General features: G+C 37.9%; 1 non-coding gene across 1 annotated transcript; it reads left to right on the top strand.

The window, feature by feature from the left end:
* Nucleotides 1–14483: 14483 nt before the first annotated feature.
* LOC123581736 lies at nt 14484–14590 on the top strand. The gene has a single exon (XR_006703979.1). It is a non-coding gene; the product is annotated as a U6 spliceosomal RNA (small nuclear RNA).
* Nucleotides 14591–21929: the final 7339 nt, after the last annotated feature.

Genomic DNA, 21929 nt, shown 5'->3' with positions numbered 1-21929 from the left:
TCCCATATGTAGTCATCTGGCTATTCTTTTTTTTTTTTAATGTTTATTTATTTTTGAGACAGAGCATGAGTGGAGGAAGGGCAGAGAGAGAGGGAGACACAGAATCTGAAGCAGGCTCCAGGTTCTGAGCTGTCAGCACAAAGCCCGACTCAGGACTCAAATCTACTCAAACCTCAAACTGTGATGGACATTTAACTGACTGAGCCACCCACGTGCCCCTCATCTGCTTATTCTTCTAAGAAGCATCCATGACTTCCCCAAATTAGAAATATTAGTTTTCTTTTCTCTATTCAAAATTGGTACTTATTTATTATGTAACTTCCTCAGTTTTATTTCCTTTATGGGAAAAGCAATATATACTTCATAAGATACATACATTATGTCTACATGTGGTGAAAATAACCATTGCAAACACGAATATATCACTTACTATATGTCAGGAACCCTTCCAAGTGCTTTGTATATGTTGATTTATTTAATCTTCACAACATTGCTGTAAAGTAGGTACTGATATTATAATCCCCATTTTACAGATGAAGAAGCTGAAGCAAAAAAAAAGTTAAGTAACTTGCTCAAAGTCACCAGCTAATAGGTGCTGGAGATTGGCTTCAAATCTCAGAAGCTGGACCCAGTGTGTATGGCCCTAACCACTAAATAATACTGCCTCTCTTCTGAAGTGAGGTCTATATTATATGACCACATCCTTTGTGTTCAAGATTGAAATTTACCCTTCATTATCCATTCTTATCAGTGCTATTTTACATTGTTAGTTACAAACAGCCAGGTTGAATCCCACTTGCTTTTAAAGCTCTTTAACTGGCTGAAGAGAAAGGTGGGGAGAAAAGTCTCAAATAACATACATATAACTAGAGGTGGGATCCACAGTCCTTCGTTCTTTTGCCTTATTTAGGCAGGAAATTCTTCAGGCACAGAACACTTTTGAAAAATAGCTTTATCAGCAGATCCTTCCTGAGAGTTCTTTGTCATCCAGAAGTACCATACATCCAGCCTAGATGCAAAACATCCCTGAGGCCAAGCAAAGACTTGGAACTATAAGAATGCAAATGGCATTGGTTTTCCATTTCATCATTTTCAGATATGGATCTGTTTCCCAACCTTATCTGTATACTTTGTTATAGACTCTCTTATATTTGTCCTTAGTTTCTTCATTTGTGAAATGAAAGATCGGAAAAGACCATGAATGGCAAACAGATTTGCTTTTGTATGCCATATCCAATTGATTAGTTGTATTTGCCTTGGAGAACTGCAAGCCATAAGCCTGCAGTATATGAAGTACAGAAGTATATGTCAGCATATTTTCCAAGAATTTGCTTCCCTGGATTAGATGACTCCCCAGGATCCTGCCCAATTTTATGCTCATGTGAAAATAGCTACAAAGGGAAAAGGGAATAACAAAGCAGGGGATATGAATAAGATTTTTTAAAAAGGACTATGAGGAAAAAGAGTATGTCTGTATAATTACGATTTATACTGGAAGCAGTGAAGAGCAGGATTGATATTGCAGAAAATCCAATCAGTCATATGGTAGACTAATATAAAAGTCATGTAGAAAAAAAGAACAAAGTGAGGAGTCAGGCAAGAAGGAGTTGAGTGTTATTATAAAAAGGCAATGTCAGGGATATTTGTGGTGATGGAACTATTCTGTGTCTTGACTATGGAGGTGGAAAATGGGCCAACACATGTAACAACATTACATATAACTAAGTATGCACACACACACACACACACACACACACACACACACACACACGGGTGAGTACAAAACTGGGGAAATCTGAATAAGTTTGGTAGGTTGTAGAAATGTCAATATCCTGTCTGTGATGCTTTATTATATTTTTGAAAGATATTACCCTGGAAGAAAACTGAACAAAGGGTATATGGGATCTTTATATATTATTTCTTACACCTGTATGTGAATCTACAATGATCTGAAAGTAATGTTAATTCACACACACACACACACACACACACACACCCCAAAACTATAAAGACATTTAGAGAGAATTAGAGATAAGAGAATAGAGAACCAATACACGGACAAATAGTGTTATAAAATGGAACTAAAATCAATGATCAAAGGTAAAAACAGATGAAAATGTTTCTCTGCTGAAAAATGCCAATATTAATGGATTTAAAGGACTCCTCAAAATCTAGGCCTAATGAGAGAAAATAAATTTATTCTTAAACACATTGTGACATACTTTCTATATTATGAGGCTTGCAGCCAAAAATGACAGCCAGATGAAGTAGCTAGGAGCCAGGAGCTTGTGAACATCCCTGGGTGCCACAGTGGGAATTCATAAGCCAGGGGCATTAATAAGCCCCTGCCCCATGATTTGATTTAGGGATTCTATTCCCCTTTAAAACCATGTACTGGTGCCAAACCTGAAAATGCTGCTGAATCACAGATGCTGCATGAGGAACATTTGCACTGAGAAAGATTAGATAGCTCCCTACCATTCAGAAGGATTTCCTACCATTCATAAATGATTTCTTGAAAAACATAAAGGCAACTTTTACAGTTATTATTTATTTATTTATTTATTTTATTTTATTTTTTTTTAAAATTTTTTTTCAACGTTTATTTATTTTTGGGACAGAGAGAGACAGAGCATGAACGGGGGAGGGGCAGAGAGAGAGGGAGACACAGAATCGGAAACAGGCTCCAGGCTCTGAGCCATCAGCCCAGAGCCCGACGCGGGGCTCGAACTCACGGACCGCGAGATCGTGACCTGGCTGAAGTCGGACGCTTAACCGACTGCGCCACCCAGGCGCCCCTACAGTTATTATTTAGACATGGACCTAGACACAAAGCAAATTCAATCATTCCTATACTTGCTCCCAGAAACATTTCTTTAACCTTAATGCCATGTGTTCAGTTATGGATGTTTATAGATACATGGCAGGCAGAAGGTACTACAAATGTACAAAAATCGGGCATGACCCCAACCTCCAAACAGCCTCTTAGACATAAGCATGTAGTAACAACAATAAAGGCTGTGATTTATTAAGTGTTATCTGCAGTCCAGATACTGCACAAGTGTTTTGTATATGATAATTTAATGATCTCAATAATTCCACTGAAGGCAGAATTGAGATTTTACTTCATGTTAGTGTGACCCAATGACTGTAATATTCTCTATGCTCACTGCCCACCATTTGCAAGATGAGGGTCAAATCACAAAGCTACCATGACATCTTCTGTGAACATGTACAGATTCATCATTTATTCATCAATACATATGTATTTGCATCATCCATGTACCAGGGTTTATGCTAGGTCCTGGGACACAATAATGAGAAAAACAGACAGGAATCCATCCCCAAGGAGCTTCAAGTCTAATAGGAGAAACTGGTATTATTCAAATGATCAAATTAATATGTAACTATATGTATTCATGGCAAGGGCTACAAAGAAAAGGATACACATTGCTTTGAGAGCATATAAGGAACCAATTTGACTTAATCAGAAAATTAGAGAAAGTTTTTCCAAAGAAGTGACTCTTTTAAAGAAATCAGAAGAAGGATTAAGAGTTATCTGGTTGAAGAATGTAAGGAAGACACTCCAAGAAGAGGAAACAGCAAGGGAAAATTCCGGGGGGAGGGGGGAGGCATAGAAATAAGATGGACTAAAACAAACAAACAAACAAACATAAATAGAAAAGAAAAGAAAAGAAAAGAAAAACAGAGGACCACTGTGGAGAGAGCGAAAGAAGAAGAGTGGTGCAAGATGAGGATAGAAACTTAACAAGTGCCAGGACATACCAAATCTCATGGTCCACATAAGGAGTTTAGTCTTCATCCTAAGAGCAAGAAGAAGCTGTTGGAAGGGTTTTAAAAAGGGAGTGGTTAGGGACATGATGAGTTGTGAATTTTCAATTATTTTTTTCTTTTTCTGTAGCCAAAGCTGTTAGTGTGAATTTCTAAGTTACAGTCTGTCTTAATAATGCTTATTATGACATCAAATGACAAAATATTATCTTCCTAACTAGAGGGGAGACACCATGAAGGCTGGGATAATTTCTTAAACTATACTTTATTGGATTTAAGATATCTAAATAAGATGTGTGTTTACTGTTGTATTCCACTAATAAAGAGAAAATGCTGCCAATTACACTTGCCATTGATTATAAATAGCATCTCTATTCCAAAGATTTTAAAAACATGAAATAATGCACATCTTTAACTAATGGAATATTATACTTCCTTTGACTCTCTTACAGTGCCTAACACAATACTGAGTTGGTCAAAAGTGGAATGGGAAGAGTGTTGCCCTTCAAATGAGGAAACTGAGTTTGTAACTGGTTCTGCCATGCACCTGAACAAAAATGACTTTTTGGGTCCCACTCCACTTTTCTATAGTATGGACCACATGAGTACTGAGGTTCCTCCCAGATCTACATTTTCTTTGTACAACAGCTGCCTGTCAACAGCTATAGGGAGAGGACTTTGAGGCTTTTCTCTGCTAGACAGAGTACCTTTCAGGGAGGTACAGGACCCCCTACACTTCTCCACGTGGAAGACAATAGGGAATGTGCCTGAAAGACATGCAGCCCTGAATTAGAGATAGAAAACTGGACTCAAGAAATCTAGTGACCAAGGGAAGTTTCTGTAGGCCTCATGTTAACCAGAAGATGGGAGCAGAGCATGGGCTATGTTATGGTTTGAACTGTGTTTCTGTCCAAATGGTATTGAAGTCCTAACTCCTAGTAACTATGGATGTGACCTTATTTAGAAATCATGGGTCTTTGCAGATGGTCAAATTAATATAAGGTCGTTAGGGTGGGCCATAATCCAATATGACTGTGTCCTCATGAAAGGGGAAATTTGGACACAGAGACAGACATATACAGAAGGAGCAAATGTGAAGTCCCAGGGAGAATACCATCTGTAAGCCAAGGAATGCCTGAGGTCATCAGAAGCTAGGAGAGGCATGAAACAAATTCTTCCTCACGGAACTTAGAAGGTACCAACCCTGCTAACACCTTGGTTTTGGACTTCTAGCCTCTGAATTTTGTTTAAGCAGCCCCAGAAAATTATTAGAGGCTGTTTCCCAGAAGACCTATATTGCTACAGTGATTCAGGGTCTTTTACTTTCCACCCTCCTCTGCTTTTGAGAAAGTAGCACACTATCACAGACCAGGGATCAAAAATACACGATTGTTAAGAGAGTACAGTTTGCCCTCAACACTCTCTCACATCTGCTTTCTGCACCTGACAATTCCTTCTCATGCCTCTGGCCTCAGGTATCAGCACCCCACTCTACTTTCTCATAGCCAAGAATACCTTCCAGTGCCCTCCTCAGCCCTGTGTTACTCTTTCAACCTTAATTCCATTCTGCATCCTCCCCTCTCATTGGCCTTCATCTCATGTGTGTGTAAAATTAGTATTTAGCACTGGAAAGATACTGGGAATTTTGTAGCACAGGTGGTAAATCTTGTAGGTGTCTGACATAAAATTTTCTGATAGGTGAAACACCTGTCGGTATGCAAGGTGCATTATTTCCAGGAGCCATTCTGGTGAGCTGAGAGGACACTTAAATTTTGGTTTGATGGTTAAGACAATGTGGGTCTTCCTCAATACAAAATCTTCTGTCTCCTACATTGGCTTTTCTTTTCACTTTGAATTAAAAGTAGTCTATTTGTAGGCTGAAAGCCTCTGGAGGAACCCAATCCCAGTCACATCCATTAATAGGACCCCACCCATTAAGGCTTCATAAATTGATGCCCCTCCAAGGCCAAGACTCTACTCTAACATGGCCTCTTTCCCCAGATCCACAGGGTTGGAAGGTTGATCTAGAAGACAGTTAAGGTCCCTGGCAGCTGTAAGACTAAATGATCCTAGGATTTCATTCTTGTTATATAATCTCTGCTCATAGCCCCATGTCCTCTACAGTCACTTTCCCTTCTAATTTCCAAAGCTTTCTCATTTCATACCTGCCTCTGAATTATGCCTGGAAATAGGGACAATATTGAAATTCAAATTTTGTGCAATAACCAGTATGAAAAAATAATTATAAATATAAATATAGCTTTCATTTATTGAGAGCTCACTGTGTGCCTGAGTTGATGTTAAGTGTTCTATAAGCACTTTTTTTAACCCTTGATACAAGCCTAAGTATGAATAGGAATCCAACTTTATAATAAAGACTGAGGCTCACAGATTTAAAAACTTTTCTTTTTTTTTTTTTTTAATTTTTTTTTCAACGTTTATTTATTTTTTTGGGGACAGAGAGAGACAGAGCATGAACGGGGGAGGGGCAGAGAGAGAGGGAGACACAGAATCGGAAACAGGCTCCAGGCTCTGAGCCATCAGCCCAGAGCCTAACGCGGGGCTCGAACTCACGGACCGCGAGATCGTGACCTGGCTGAAGTCGGACGCTTAACCGACTGCGCCACCCAGGCGCCCCTAAAAACTTTTCTAAGATCAGATAGGAAGAAGTAGAAATGGTATTCAAACCTAGATAGAGCCAGGAGGCCATGCTCTTAATCACTTTGCTATGCATTTGTTTATGGTTTAGGAAAATCTCCTTCCACCAGGGAACTTGAATCAGTTCTGAAACCTATGGAAGAATTATCTGAATGCAGACTTTTAACCTCAGAGAATATCTTAGAAATTTTGTCCTTCAGGGGAGCCTGGGTGGCTCAGTCAGTTAAGTGTCCGACTTTGGCTCAGGTCATGATCTCACAGTCAGTGAGTTCAAGCCCCATGTCAGGCTCTGTGCAGACAGCTCAGAGCCTGGAGCCTGCTTCAGATTCTGTCTCCCTCTTTCCCCCCCGCTAGCACTCTGTCTCTCTCAAAACTAAAATAAGAACATTAAAAAAAATATTAAAAAGAAAGAGATTTTGTCTTTCTCTTCACAACTGAAGAAATCTGAGGACTTCATGGTCAAAACACTTGCTGGTGGATAAACATCTACAGACAAAACTCTGCATTAAATTCAGATTTTTGGTCTCCTAGGCCATGATATAAGACAGGAGGAGAAACTTGTCCTAATCCTTATATTACTGGTTCCCAAACTTGAATAAGCATCAGAATTACCTTGTAGGACAGTTAAAACACAGATCCAAGGTCTTGTTGGAGACATGACAATTTTCAATTCACTTGCATTTCAATGTTCACGCAATGCTCTAGGAACTACCTTCTGAAAACTCAGTCTTTAAACCCAGAGGATGCTGTAATATTAGGTGAGTCGGCCTCTTACTCTGGTCATTGGGTAAGAACTGGGCCTTAATACAGTGGTTCTTAGCCTTGGCTGCACATTGAAATCATCTGGGAGATTTAAAAACCCACCACGGTCTGAATTAATTGGTCTGAGGTATGGGTAGATCATTAAGTGTTTTACAAGCTCCTGACATGATTCTTATGTGCAGTCAGTGTTGAGTACCCCTGTCTTAACACTTCCAACTCTCTGATTGTGGGTAAGTTATACAAACTCTTAGTGCTTCAGTTTTCTCATCTACATAATGAGAATAATAATGGTAGTTATGATTTTTGTGAGTATTAAATGACTTAATAAATTTAAAATATTTGGAAATAGGAGTGGCATTTAGTAAATGTTATATAAATGTTGGCTGTAATTGGCATCACCATTGTAGTTGTAATTAGTGTCTTCTCTCCTTTTTTTCTGTGTCTTCTGATTTTTATGAACTGTTTTACATATGCACAAGACTTTAAGTTTTTTCTAATGACCTATATATTAAAGCCATCAAAATTAAGTAGGGTCAAATGGCCTACATTTCCCTCTCCCCTGGTAAAAAGCAACCACTCTGTTCTTAATAGTCATCACTGTTTAGTAGAAAGAGAATTTTTTTTTTAATTTTTTTTTTCAACATTTATTTATTTTTGGGACAGAGAGAGACAGAGCATGAACGGGGGAGGGGCAGAGAGAGAGGGAGACACAGAATCGGAAACAGGCTCCAGGCTCTGAGCCATCAGCCCAGAGCCTGACGCGGGGCTCGAACTCACGGACCGCGAGATCGTGACCTGGCTGAAGTCGGACGCTTAACCGACTGCGCCACCCAGGCGCCCCGAAAGAGAATTTTCCATTCTTGAAAGTGAGAGTCTTATTTCAGGACTTTCAATTCTATTCCATTGAGTTATATGTCTATCATTATGCCAGTATGACATTGTTTTGATTAGCATAGATATGTACTGTTTTTTTTTTAATTTTTAAATTGCATTTAGTTCCAAGTTAGTTAACATATACTGTAATAATGATTTCAGGAAGAATTTAGTGATCCATCACTTACATATAACACCCAGTGCTTCCTCATCCCAACAAGTGCTCTCCTTAATGCCCATCACCCATTTAGCCCTTCCCGTCACCCAACACCCCTCCAGCAACTCTCAGTTTGTTCTCTGTATTTAAGAATCTCTTATGGTTTGCCTCCCTCTCTGTTTTTATCTTACTTTTCTTTCCCTTCCCCTATATTCATCTGTTTTCTTTCTTAAATTCCACATGAATGAAATCATATGATATTTATCTTTTTCTGACTGACTTATTTTGCTTAGCATTGTACAAAATTTTAAAATCAGAAAGCATGAGTCCTCCAACATTGTTCTTTTTCAAAACTGTTTTGGCCATGCTTATTTCCTTGTACTTCTATATGAAGCTTGTTAATTTCTGAAAAGATGCAAACTGGGATCTGAATAGTAATTACACTGAATCTGTCAATCATTTGGGGACATACTGTTATCGTAACAATATTAAGCCTCTGATTCATGAACATGACATTTCTTTCCATTTATTCAGTTCTTTAGTTTCTTTCATCAATGTTTTATGGTTTTCAGATTGTAAGTTTTTTATTTTTATTTAAAAATTTTTAATGTTTATTTATTTTTTAAGAGAGAGAGAGAGACAGAGCATGAGGGAGGGAGGGGCAGAAACAGAGGGAGACACAGAATCGGAAACAGGCTCCAGGCTCTGAGCTGTCAGCACAGAGCCCAACGCGGAGCTCAAACCTACGGACCCTGAGATCACGATCTGAGCCAAAGTTGGACACTTAGCTGACTAAGCCACCCAGGGGCCCCTAGATTATAAGTTTTGTAGTATTTTGTTAAATCGGTTGTTAAGTGTGTTATTTTTTGGATTCCATTTATTCTTTTTTAAGTGTTTATTTTTGAGAGAAAGAGAACGTGAGCAAACAGGAGAGGGGCACAGAGAAGAAGACAGAGGATCCAAAGTGGCTCTGTGCTGACATCTGAGAGCCTGATGTGGGGCTCAAACTCACAAACTGTGAGATCATGACCTGAGCTGAAGTCAGACAGTTAACTGACTGAGCCACCCAGGCACCCCTCTATTATTCTTTTTGATACTAATATAAATACAATTGTTTTCTTAATTTCATTTTCAGATTGTTCATTGCTAATGTATAGAAATGCAATTGATTTTTGTATATTGATCTTATGTCTTGAACCTTTAGTGAACTTATTTATTATTCTAATAGTTTTTTAGTGGGTTCTTTAGGATTTCCTGCATAGAAGGTCATATCATCTATAAATAGAGATTGTTCTATTTCTTCCTTTAAAACTTAAATGTCTTTTTAAACTTAAATATTTCTTATTTTAAAATTTAAATTAAATGTCTATTTAATTTTCTTGTCTAATTGTGCTGGTTAGAACTTCTAGCAGAATGTTAAATAAACAGCAAAAGCAGGCATCCTGGTCTTGTTCTTGATCTTAGAGTGAAAGCATTGAGTCTTTCACAATGAAGTATTGTATTTATTGGGGTTTTTTTTGTAGACAACCTTTATTAAGTTGAGAAAGTCCCTTTATATTTCTAGTTTGGTAAGTTTGTGTGTGTGTGTGTGTGTGTGTGTGTGTGTGTGTGTGTGTTTATGAAGGGGTGTTGATTTTGTCAAATGCTTTTTCTCATCTATTGAAAGGATCATGTGGGTTTTATCCTTTATTGATAGTGTATATTACATTGATATTCAGATGTCAATTCCTGGGTATGTCAAGCTATTATTAAAAAAGCAACCAAATTTTTGTTATGTTGTTATAAATTTCAAACACATAAAAAGTAGAGAGAATAATATAGTGAACCCTCAGTGTCAATTATTATCTACTCCAGGACCAATTTGATTCATCTATACTCCTTGCTTAGCTCTGCCACATTCTAATAATTTTGAGGGAAATCCAAAAAAATATATTTTTCATCCGTTACTATTTGTGTATGTATCTCAAAGGGTGTAAGACTATTTAAAAATAGTCATAATATCATCATAATTAAAATAATTCCTTAATATCATAAAATGTCCAGTGAAAAAATTTCTTTAGTTAAAAAATCTGACTCAAGATCAAAATCAGGTCTATATATTAAAATTGATTCATGTGTCCCTTAACTCTCATTTAACTTTTTGGATCACCTTTCCACCTCTTCCCACCTCTTTTTTTGCATGAAAAAAGTAAGATAATTTAGTAATGCTTGCCACTGTCTAGGTTTTACCAGTTTTATCCCCATGGTAGAGTTTAACATGCTCCTCTAACCCTATATTTCCTGTAAACTGTTAGTTAGATTTAGAGACTTGATCAGACCCAAGGTTGATTTTCTAGCAGTGATTCACCATAAGTAATGCTGTCCAATTTTACCTAGGAGACACATAATATTTGATTGTTTAGTTTTTGTTTTGTTAGCAGCTATCACTATTTACTGCCTAGATTCATACTTTCATTAAGGCTTTCAAAGTAGTCTAATTCTCCCTCTGTTCATAAGTAACATGTTCATTCCATACAAGATTAAAGGGTGTTTGAGGGGGTGGACTGGAATTTATTGGAAGAATTTTTGCGGTATTTCCAGGAACCAAGGCTTCTTGAAGAGTTTTCAGAGTCTCAAAAACCATTAGGCAATAGGGAACTTCTCTCTCTTACCTCCCTAGGCTTGCCTCCATTCCTCTCAACTTGTTTAGCTTTTTCATAGCCAAATATGGTTGCCCCATACTTCCTGCATTTACATTTCCCCAGCCAAACAACATGCAGAGATATTGTGCAAGGATGTTTCAATGTCAGATCCCCTAGATGATATATTCTGATTAGTCCAGTTTGGACCCACTAGTTATGACTATTAGGACAGTATGGCAAAGTCACACAGTTCAAATATGTCCACCTGTGGATCAGGTGAGGGAGAGTTCTTAGAGAAGAAGTGTATGGTTTTTTTTTTTTCTTCCAAAATTGTATTTAAATTCTAGCTAGTTAATATAGAGTGCAATATTGGTTTCAGGAGTAGAATTCAGTGATTCATCAATTACATACAACACCCAGTGCTCATTGTAATAAGTGCCCTCCTTAATATCCATCATATTTCTGGCCCGTCCCCCACTCACCTCCCTCCATCAACCCTCAGTTTGTTCTCTACCTTTAAGAGCCTCTCATCACTTATTTCCCTTTCTCTTCCCCTTCCTTTTCCATATGTTTTGTTTCTTAAATTCCACATATGAGTGAAATCATGTGGTATGTGTCTTTCTCTGACTGACTTATTTTGCTTAGCATAATTCACTCTAGCTCCATCCACATTATTGCAAATGGCAAGAAGTATATGTTTGGACAGATCTTCCAAAATAATGGTTATTGGTATCTCCTCCTTCCATGTCAATCCACGGCTTCAAACCACCATTTTTATATATTGATGAATTTCTTTCTCCTCCCTTTTTTTTAAATGAGATTCAGATTCTTATATAAAACTTCCAACTGAAATATCTCCTTAGAAATCCTGTAGACCCAAATCTTAACATGTCAAAGACTGAATTCATCATCTGACCGCCCAAAACTTGATCCTCCTGCTTCATACCCTATCTCAATGAAAGGAATCATAATCAATGCATTGAGCCATATAGGAAATGTGAGAATTAACCCTGACTCTTCACTGTATTATTATCCCTTTCTTCCCATGTCGTCCCTCTTAACACCAAGGATGCAAATTATACATCCTTTAATATCATTTGCATTTGTTCCTTCTACTTGACTCCTACTAATGGCCACTGCTCAAGTCAGTAGCCATAGTTTCTAATCTGATTACTCCCATAGTCTCCTAACTAGACTTTCTGGGTTTCAGAATGGTTCTTTTCCCATTTACTCTCTACACATCTCATAAAAGACATCTTCCAAAAGCATAGCTTTCATCACTTCATTATGCTGATTAAATTCCTTCAATAGGCCACCACAGCTTTTAGGATAAGATTTAGCAACAAAAATTCTTCATCATCTGGCTCCTGACCACTCCTCCAACTTTGCCCCCATCACTTCTTCACAGTCAATGTATTGTCTAGTCATCCAGAAGCATTTTCAGTTTCCCAGATTTGACAGGTTATTTCATGCTTTTCTACTTGCTTCCCCTGACCTGTTTTCACTCTCTGGTATACCTTACCTCTGTTAACATTTTCATCCAACTAATAGCTAGTTTCTCTTCAAAACTCAACTAAGAAGTTCAATTTTCATCGTCTGTGAGAAACTTCCTAGAAGACACATTTGGCTTGATTTTTTATCTCCAACATTTAGCCCAGTGCCCAGTATAGAGTAAGTGTTAGATACATGTTTATAATATAAATAAATTACAAACCTACAGATTTTGGGCAAAAGTGCCTGGGCTTGTTGCAGCTCCATCTTCTCAGACATTGTGGGCAATAACTACCCCCTGCTTTTCAGTCAACACAAGTTTTCCCCCAGACTCTTCTGATGGTTCCCTCAGCTCAGTGTATCTCAGTTCATGGACCACAGGCTGAGAGGAGTGAACCAGACAGCTCTGACAGTCAGCACTGCTTCTGGGTACCAATGCAGACAGAAGGAGCCCAAAAAGCACAGGAAAGTATAAACAGATTCTTGAAATCTCCAAGAAACACAATCAATGCTTCCTTGCTTGATCAGGGAAAATTCAAAAATGAAGGACTGATCTTTTGGTGTCTAGAATTACAGTCCTTACTATGAGGTCTTTGCTGATACCTGCAATTCACACTGTTCACTTTCTTGATCATCTAGGATAATTCTCTATTTCTGTTATTCAGTTTAGTTTAGTTTTAGTTTTAGTTTTAGTTTCAGTTTTAGTTTGGGAGACAGAGTGCACACATGCAAGCAGGGAAGGGGCAGAGAGAGAGAATCTGAAGCAGGCTCCACACTGTCCAAAACTGAGCCTTGTACAGGGCTCCATCTCATGAACTGAACCATGAGATCAGGACCTGAGCCGAAATCAAGAGTCTGATGCTTAACCGACTGAGCCACCCCAGAGCCCTTCTGTTATTCATTTTAATACCTGACTACGTTTTGTGTAACTCCACAGTTACATGTAAGCAGTTTGTAGAAAACACACACACACACACACACACACACACACGCACACACACGCACGCACACACATACAATAACATAGCATATTTCTCAATGTCAGAAGTACCAGAAACCTGGAGAAGGATAAATAGTCAGATTTTTTCTGAGAAAGAAGGGATGATTCTAGAATTTATAAACCTATTGTGTCTAAAGTAAAAAACTAGCAACAATAATTATTGAAAGGTGATTTGTGAGTATACAAAAGGTGAATCTGTAATCATCAAGAGGCTACTTGCATTCACAAAGGATAAATTATGCTAAATGAACCTAACTGTCTTTTCTAACTGGTAAACTAAATTATAACAACAATTCATATTAATCTGGGACTTTATAATACAAAGCACTTTAAACAGGTAATTCTCAGTGAAGTACCATAGCATTATGAAAAGATAATATATTTTTAAGCAAAACAGATATGAGTTTGAATATTGGTGACACCTTTCTTCTCTGAGCCTTTTTTCTTCATCTGCATGTTTAAAACATATACAATAATAAAAGATGATCTGTTTCCTGATCCAGTTACTGAAATAAACAATATCTTCATTTCATGCAGAACTTATTCTAATTATCACCATTCTTAATTTTCTCAGTAAGCAGTGAAAAATGTAATAGTGTTATCTTTTTTTGCATATGAGAACATCCAGGGTAAATTTAAGTGATTTTTCATATGACACCCAACAAGTATGTTAAAGAACAAAGATATGAATCCTGTTCTTGGCTACATGCTTTCCCCTATGCCATGGAGGAGGGAGATAACTTCATTTCTTCATTTCTTAAGCATGGATTACATGAAATGATAAAGAACTAAGAACTGAATGATATTACAGTATGGAGAGTTTATAGCATTTAATTGACCAGACCTCCATAATGTTGATCAAAATTCACCTGGTTGGGGATGGGGTACACTCTTTCACCCCATAGAGCTCCGGAGTGGCCTATCTTCTTCAACAGTTTAATTAACTTAAATAAAGGGAATTCTGATTAAATATGCAAACAGAGAGTGCAACAAGTGGGCAATATGCTGGACATCAAAACCCAAACTCATTTTAAAATAAATAGATAAGAATAGTGAGTCAAAATATTGAAACCAATTTTACCAGAGATTAAGAAAAAAAATCCCATATTTATGATTTAAAAAATTAAACATGCTCACTTCAACAGCACATATGCTGACATTGGAATGATACAGAGAAGGTTAATGTGGCCCCTGTGCAATCATGACACATAAATTTGTGAAGTGTTCCAATTTTTTTTTATTATACTTCACGAGTAGAGAATTGGGGATACATGGTTTAACAGCAGAAAATATGAAAACAATTCTATGATTTAAGTTGATTACAAGATCAATATGAATTAATAATTTGGCATATCTTTCCCTTAAACTTGGCTCCATTCAAAAAAAAAATTCAGCATCATACACGATGAAGATGATGGTCTCAAAGTGTTCTGGGCTGATCAATCTTCACCTGGAATTTCACATTTAAATCTAAACATCAGGAGTGCCTGGGTGGCTCAGTTGGTTGGGCAACCAACTTCAGCTCAGGTCATGATCTCATGGTCATGAGTTCGAGCCCGCATCAGGCTGTGTGCTGACAGCTCAGAGGCTGGATCCTGCTTCAGATTCTGTGTCTCCCTCTCTCTCTGCCCCTCCCCCGCTCATGCTCTATCCTCTCTATCTCTCAGAAAAAAATAAACGTTAAAAAAAATCTAAACGTATTTTGAAAAGAACCTTGACAAACCAAAGGCCATCTGGGAAACATTCCCAGGATAGTGAAAAGCTCAAAATCTTATGCAAGAAATGCTTTGGAGATACTGGGGAAGTCTATATCAGAGGAAAGAAAACATGTGGGAAACATAATGAAAGGTCCAACTAGAAGAAAGATTTGACTTAGTCTGTGTAGATCCAAATAGTGGACCACAGACCATGCAAGGGAGACATCTCTCAGGGCAAAGTGATGGAAGTGAATGACAATGAATCCTACTGTTTACCAAGCACAAAGCTAATATGTACCTTATATACTTTATTTCTCACAAACCCCTTTAAGTAACAAGCACTGCTACCTCTATTTGCAGATTTAAAAAAAATCCAAGCTGAAAAAATTAAAATTACTTGCCCAAGGTCCTAAAACTATTAAGTTCTTAATCAGGGATGAATCCTGACAACCCTATGATGTAGGTACAATTTCAGTTACAAAAAACCTGAATTACCAAATTTGCTAAAGGTCAAAGGTAATTAAATGGTGGAACTGGCTTAATAAACACTTAAGTTGTACCAGGACCTGGGCAATACATTTTACAAGCATACTTTATTTTAATACCGCAATGGCTTGTGATGGGTATTGTTATTCCCTTTTACAGATAAGGACACTAGGCATAGATAGATAAAGCAAACTTTCTCAAGATCATAAATGACTGAGATAGGATTAAGACCCAGGTCTATGTGGCTTAACCACTGTGCTATGCTGGCTCTCCCAGAGCAGCAGAAAGAATTACTACCAACTATAGCTCTCTAAAAATGCTACAAGAGGTGGCCAGGTCTTCATCACTGAAGTAGTCCAAGTGGAAGCTGGTGGGAACTGTGTGAGGGTAGAACTGTGATGAGAAGACTGGGAACTCCAAGCTACTATGATTTTGTCAAATACGTTTTTTAGATTCATTCTTCACAGGACGTGCTAAGTACCAAATAGGTGCTTGGTAAGTATCTGTTGATTTGCATGGAATAGAAGTCCTCTCTCTAGAAGGGAACCCCTCAGTGCACTGCTGTGGGAGTTGTGGCTTTGCAAGTGAACTTTCTAGCTATTTGTGTCAAGTCTGAATTAGAGGGAGGCGGGCTTCCCAGCACAGCTAGCAATTAGAGTCCAACCCACAAATTCATGCACTGGACTGGCTGCTTGCGTGGGAAGGAGAAGGAAGGAGGCACTTTCAAGGGGAAGCAGAATAAAGTAGAGGCAGCCGTGGGCAGTAGCCCTGCAAGCTGTGGCCACAAGAACAGCCTGGACAGCTGGCCTCGGTCTCGATTTGGATTAAGATGTTTATTCTGCTCTGCCTCCCAGGCTTCTCCCTTCCTGCCCCAAAGGCTATCCACTTGAGTGTCTGAAAAGGTGATTAATTAGATACAGACTCTCAGGACCCGCCAAGAAATGTTCTCAGACTAAGATTCACACTGGGGGTGAAAGATACCCTCCCAGTGGTACTACATAGAAACTCCCTCCCTCACTCACTCCTATAGTTTGAAGGTCATGATCCATGAAAAGATCTGAATTAAATGCATGCCACGCTGAGCTTTTGCCTGAGCACAGATTTAACTGGCACTGTGAAATGGTAATGTAACCCAAATCTTGACTGGGGGTTCCCTGGAAGCAAATTTTCTCAGAGGAACATGCATAGATTGTACATTTGGTTTTTAGAGACAACAAGTCCTTCTGCTCAATGCCCACCACGCTGGTTGGTCAGAAATACCTAATCATCACTTCCTTGGGTTAAAGCAATGGTTCTCAAACATTTTGATCTCAAATCTCATTTATACTCTCAAAAATAATACGGGCGTATGGGTGGCTCAGTCGGTTAAGTGTCCCAAGTCTTGATTTAGGCTCAGGTCATGATCTCACAGTTTGTTAGTTCGAGCCCTGAGTGGGGCTTTGTGCTGTTTGGGATTCTCTCTCTCTTCCTCTCTCTGGCCCTCCCCCTGCTATCTCTGTCTCTCAAAATAAATAAATAAATTTTTTAAAAAGTTTAAAAAAAGAATAATATAGGCTCCCAAAGAGCTTTTGTTTATGTGATTTAGACCTCTCAATATTTATCACACTGGAAATTAAAACTGAGAAAAATTTTAAACTTCATGAATTCTTTTTAAAATAACAATACACTATCCTAAGTTAACACAATATTTTTCTGAAAAATAAATATATTTTACAAAACAAAAATATTTGGTTGAGAAGACTGTCGCTGTTTTACATTTTTGAAAATCTCTTTAATGTCTGGCTTAATAGAAGGCAGCTGGATTCTAAGATCTGCTTCTGCTTTCAATCTGTTGTGATATGTTATTTGGGATGAAGGTTATGAAGAGAATCCCACTTCACACAGTATGTAATTAGGCAAGGGAGGAGTATTGCAATAGCCTTTTTAGATAACTGTGGTGATTTTATTTTATTTTTTTATCACACCAAAACAGGTTAGTTGTAGTATGGAATCTGACCCCATATCAATGAACTTTTCATACTCTATTACATTAAAATCTATTGATTTGTCCTGCACTTTGAATAGATCTTTTACCAATGCATGGTTTTGTAATATTATTCATTAATCATTTGGGAAATATTGATTCACTGAGGTATGCAGATCTGCTAAATGTTGGTACATTTCATTATACAATATAAAAAAATCTAACATCTCTTAATAACACCACTGATCTTATCAGAAAAAATCTTTAATTATTGGAAACTTGTCAAGCTCATAGCAGCAGGTAAAAATTTTTTTAATTCTAATTTTCACTTGAAGGCTCAAATTTTATCATTGAAATCAGATATTGTCAGTTATTTTCCTTGAAGTGACAGACTCACTTTGTTCATTTTTGAGAAAACGTCTGCCAGATACTCAAGTCTGAATAACCAATTTGTCTGTCAGTCAGTTTTTTTTTTTTAAAAAAAAGATGGTGTTCCATGGCAAAAAGTGACTGGTTTAATTCACAGCTCAAAAAATCTCACAAGTGCTTTTTCTTGAGAATTTGGTATGTCTCAAAACTGTTTTATGTATGCTTCCCATTTTGTCACAGGAAATATTAAAAATATGTATACTCAAGGGTTGGGATTTTAATAAAAGTACTAATACAGCTTCATCACAAATATTCTTAAGAAAACCGCCTTTTTGTCTTTCCCATGAGTGTGTGGTGTTGAAGAATGCAATGATACTTGAGTATCCTGCCTTGATTTGCTCTAAAGTGGCATCAGTTATGTCCACAGTTGCTTCTGTGCCATCAGTGCAAATGTTAACTCTGTGAGAATGCCCGATAACATCTTAGTATTATTATGAAAATAGTTGTGATTTTGTAGACCTCCTGAAAGGTTCTTAAGGACCCCAGAGGCCCATGGAGTGCACTTTGAGAACTTTTGGGATAAAGTGTTGAAAGACCTTATTAAAATGCAAGTGTCATCTGGGAAGGATGAGCGAAAAAATAAACTCTTGTCAGTCACTGTCAGGTTTGTGTTGAGGCAGGAGAGTTCAGTAAGTATGGCCTTCAACTTCAGGAGTCAGATAAATCTGGGATAGAATACGAGGTTCCACACTTTTTAGCTAACTCATGTAATTTTTAAGTCTTTTCATCTCTAAATGGAAATAATAATCCAAAATCCTTTAAATTTGCTTTAAGGATATGATATAAGTAAGTACCTAATGCATAGTGCACACTCAATGTTAACTGGTCTTATAGTTTATGTTCTTATAAACTAGAAAGAATGAGATTTAAAAATGGCTAAGTTCTTTATTTAAACTTTTTAAATGTTTATTTATTTATTTATTTAGAGAGAGAGAGAGAGAGAGAGAGAATATGAGTGGGGGAAGCACAGATAGAGAGACACAGAATCCAAAGCAGGCTTCAGGCTTTGAGCTGTCAGCACAGAGCCCAATGTGGGGCTTAAAACCATGAACTTCGAGTTCATGACCTGAGCTGAAGTCAGATGCTTAACCAACTGAGCCACCCAGGCATCCCAAAAATGGCTAAGTTCTTTTTTTTTTTTTTTTTAATTTTTTTTTTCAACGTTTATTTATTTTTGGGACAGAGAGAGACAGAGCATGAACGGGGGAGGGGCAGAGAGAGAGGGAGACACAGAATCGGAAACAGGCTCCAGGCTCTGAGCCATCAGCCCAGAGCCCGACGCGGGGCTCGAACTCACGGACCGAGAGATCGTGACCTGGCTGAAGTCGGACGCTTAACCGACTGCGCCACCCAGGCGCCCCAAAAATGGCTAAGTTCTTAATGGGCATCGGGAACAGGAAGCTACCTGAGAGCCACAGGGTTGGAAATTCCTAAGTATTAACTAAGATTAGCCATCTAGGGGGTACATGGAAAAGAGGTGAAGAAGGGACTAAAGACAGGCTTTACTTTTTCATTCATCTATTCAAAAAATATATGATGATAATCTACAGCATGCCAGGCTCCAAACTTGTACTAAGAAAAGCCACAAAGAAATGACAACAACTGGTGCAGTGGTCAGGATGCGGATTTCATGTCAGGAGACCTGGATTTTGGTCCCAATTTTGTACTAGCTGTGTCACCTAGGGCATGCCCTTTAAATCCTCTCAAATTTGGTTTTCTTATTTAAAAAATGGGAAAGATAATGAATGCTTCCTTGTGATGTTTCAAAGAATAAATATTAAAATGTGGTTAAAGCAGTCTTTAAATATTTTAGTGCCTGTGGTGCTTAAAGTGACTCACCTTTTTAAGCTCTTGAAAAGCAGCATTATGTAGATGAAGGAGTCCCTATATCCTTGATTTCTTTGACTCTAACTTAGAATAATAACACTTGCCTACTTTTGAGGCATCTTGGCATACACAGTGTCAATATAGTTTCTGTGCGGTACATGTAGGTGTTCAATAAATGGCAGCTATTATTTATTATTTCACAGTGAGATGGACAGATTTGCCATGGAAGCTGACACATAACAATCCAAGAAAATAAATGGCAGAGAAAAAAATTTAGCATGTTGCTGAATAAAAAAAAAATACACCAGCAAGCATGTAATATTAATAGAATGAAAGGTCTGATTGTCATGGAGAGACTCATTCTGTGACCAAACCACGGTGAGGGCATCTTCTTGTCTTCCTACCTCTATTCTCAAGATCTAACCTCCAACTTTTAAGCAGATTTGGAAGCAAGGGACATATACAAATGATATATTATTCCAGCCTGAGCAGATGATTAGGCAGAATCTAAAGAGTGGAGTTTGGGGGAAACAAAGGAATTGAAAGGTTTAAAAAGCGTAGGAGCAGACAGATGAAATAGTACCCAAGAAGGGATGGTAGGTGTCTCTACTGATATTAGCAATGGTGCATAGATCATCTTAGAAGGCCACAGCTAATAACCCAGGCTTTTTTTATGAGCTGAAAGATGACAAGAATAACATAGAGAAGTATTATCTACTCTCTACCTCATAATAAAATAGATATAAGATAGGGAATACCACCAAACTCAAACACTGAACATTCTCCTAGATTTCTCATGCGAGTTTAACAAGCTAGCAGTTAATCTGTGTGGTTGTGAGCTATATTTTATGATATTTTAAAATAAATATTTATGTAGTATTTACTAAGTGCCAGGAATAATTATAAGTATTGATTATTTTAATCCAAATAAATTAGACTGCCCATTTTATAGATAGAGGAACTAGGCAAAGTAATTTGCCTAAAGTAATCCATTAGTAAAGAGTACATTCTCCGAATCTAAAGAATCTAATCTGCTAAAGAATCAAGCTCCAGAGTTCAGGCTTCTAGTCATACAGCTCTACCATTATAAAGGGAGTAAAGTGAGACTTCAATTATTTTGATTCTGTTGATAGTACTCAGCAATGATGTGATGATGATAAAAAAGAGGAAGGTACCCATTGTCGAGGTAATCTTCACACTACAAGGTAAGATTTGCAGACTGGAAACAATATGATGCGTCTTCCTCCTTAGGGTGAAAAGTAGTATATTTAAACTCCCAGTTTAACTTGCTGAGGGATCATCTTAAATCTCCATGAGGGCAGTTCAGTGGAATAGGAAAGTGAGAGAGCTTACTAATGTCTCCTTCTACCTAAGCCTTGTCCTTAATTCCTCATCCTTCTCCCAAACTCCCTGCAGATCTTAACAAAGCTTTCAAAGTTACCCCGAGGGATGAATGGGGCCTCAACCTTTAGGAATCATTCATCTACTTGAAAAGAAATAGCAGGAGGATGGCAGGAAGAGAGACATTGATTTCATTTCCTCAGAAGCTGCTCAGCATGAAATGAATTTTTGGAGGAGATCTGAAACTAGTGTTCAAATGATCCCACGTAACCAAATAGGCTCTAGAAACCCCCTTTATCATATTTGCCTCTCAAAGTGTTCCTTGTTCAAGAGTACTATCCAGGAAGTGATGTGGGCTCTCCATCAGACTCTAGTCAGTCAGGTGCTGAAGCTGCCTGCTCACCTGAACTATCCAGTGGGCTTAAAATGGGAGAACCAGCCTATGACGATCATCTCAACTTGAACCAGGCACTTCCAACCAAGTTAGAATAGCTTCTCAATCCTGAATACAAGTTAGAATCACTTAGAACACATTTTAAAAATATACCCAGAGCCCACATTCTATCAGAGTCCAATTCAATCAGACTCCCTGAAGAGGCAGCCTGCATATCATTATTTTATGAAAGTTCTCCACGAGCTTATGATGCTAAGGTTGACTATAACTGCTAGGGACATTTAAAATCTCTTCTGCACAGCCAGCACGATTCTAGTGGCTTCCTGGTCTCCATGGAAAGTTTCTTAGTAGAAGAGGAAGAGTTATCTCAGTAGCATCAAAACAGCACAGGCTTTGGAGTTCTGGGTTCTAATTTTATTTCAAAGAGTTACTGATACT

The sequence above is a fragment of the Leopardus geoffroyi genome, chromosome A1 (assembly GCF_018350155.1).
Source record: "Leopardus geoffroyi isolate Oge1 chromosome A1, O.geoffroyi_Oge1_pat1.0, whole genome shotgun sequence".
Classification (NCBI taxonomy): Eukaryota; Metazoa; Chordata; class Mammalia; order Carnivora; family Felidae; genus Leopardus; species Leopardus geoffroyi.
The sequence above is the reverse complement of the archived record's forward strand: the minus strand, read 5'-3'. Positions and strand labels throughout refer to the sequence as shown.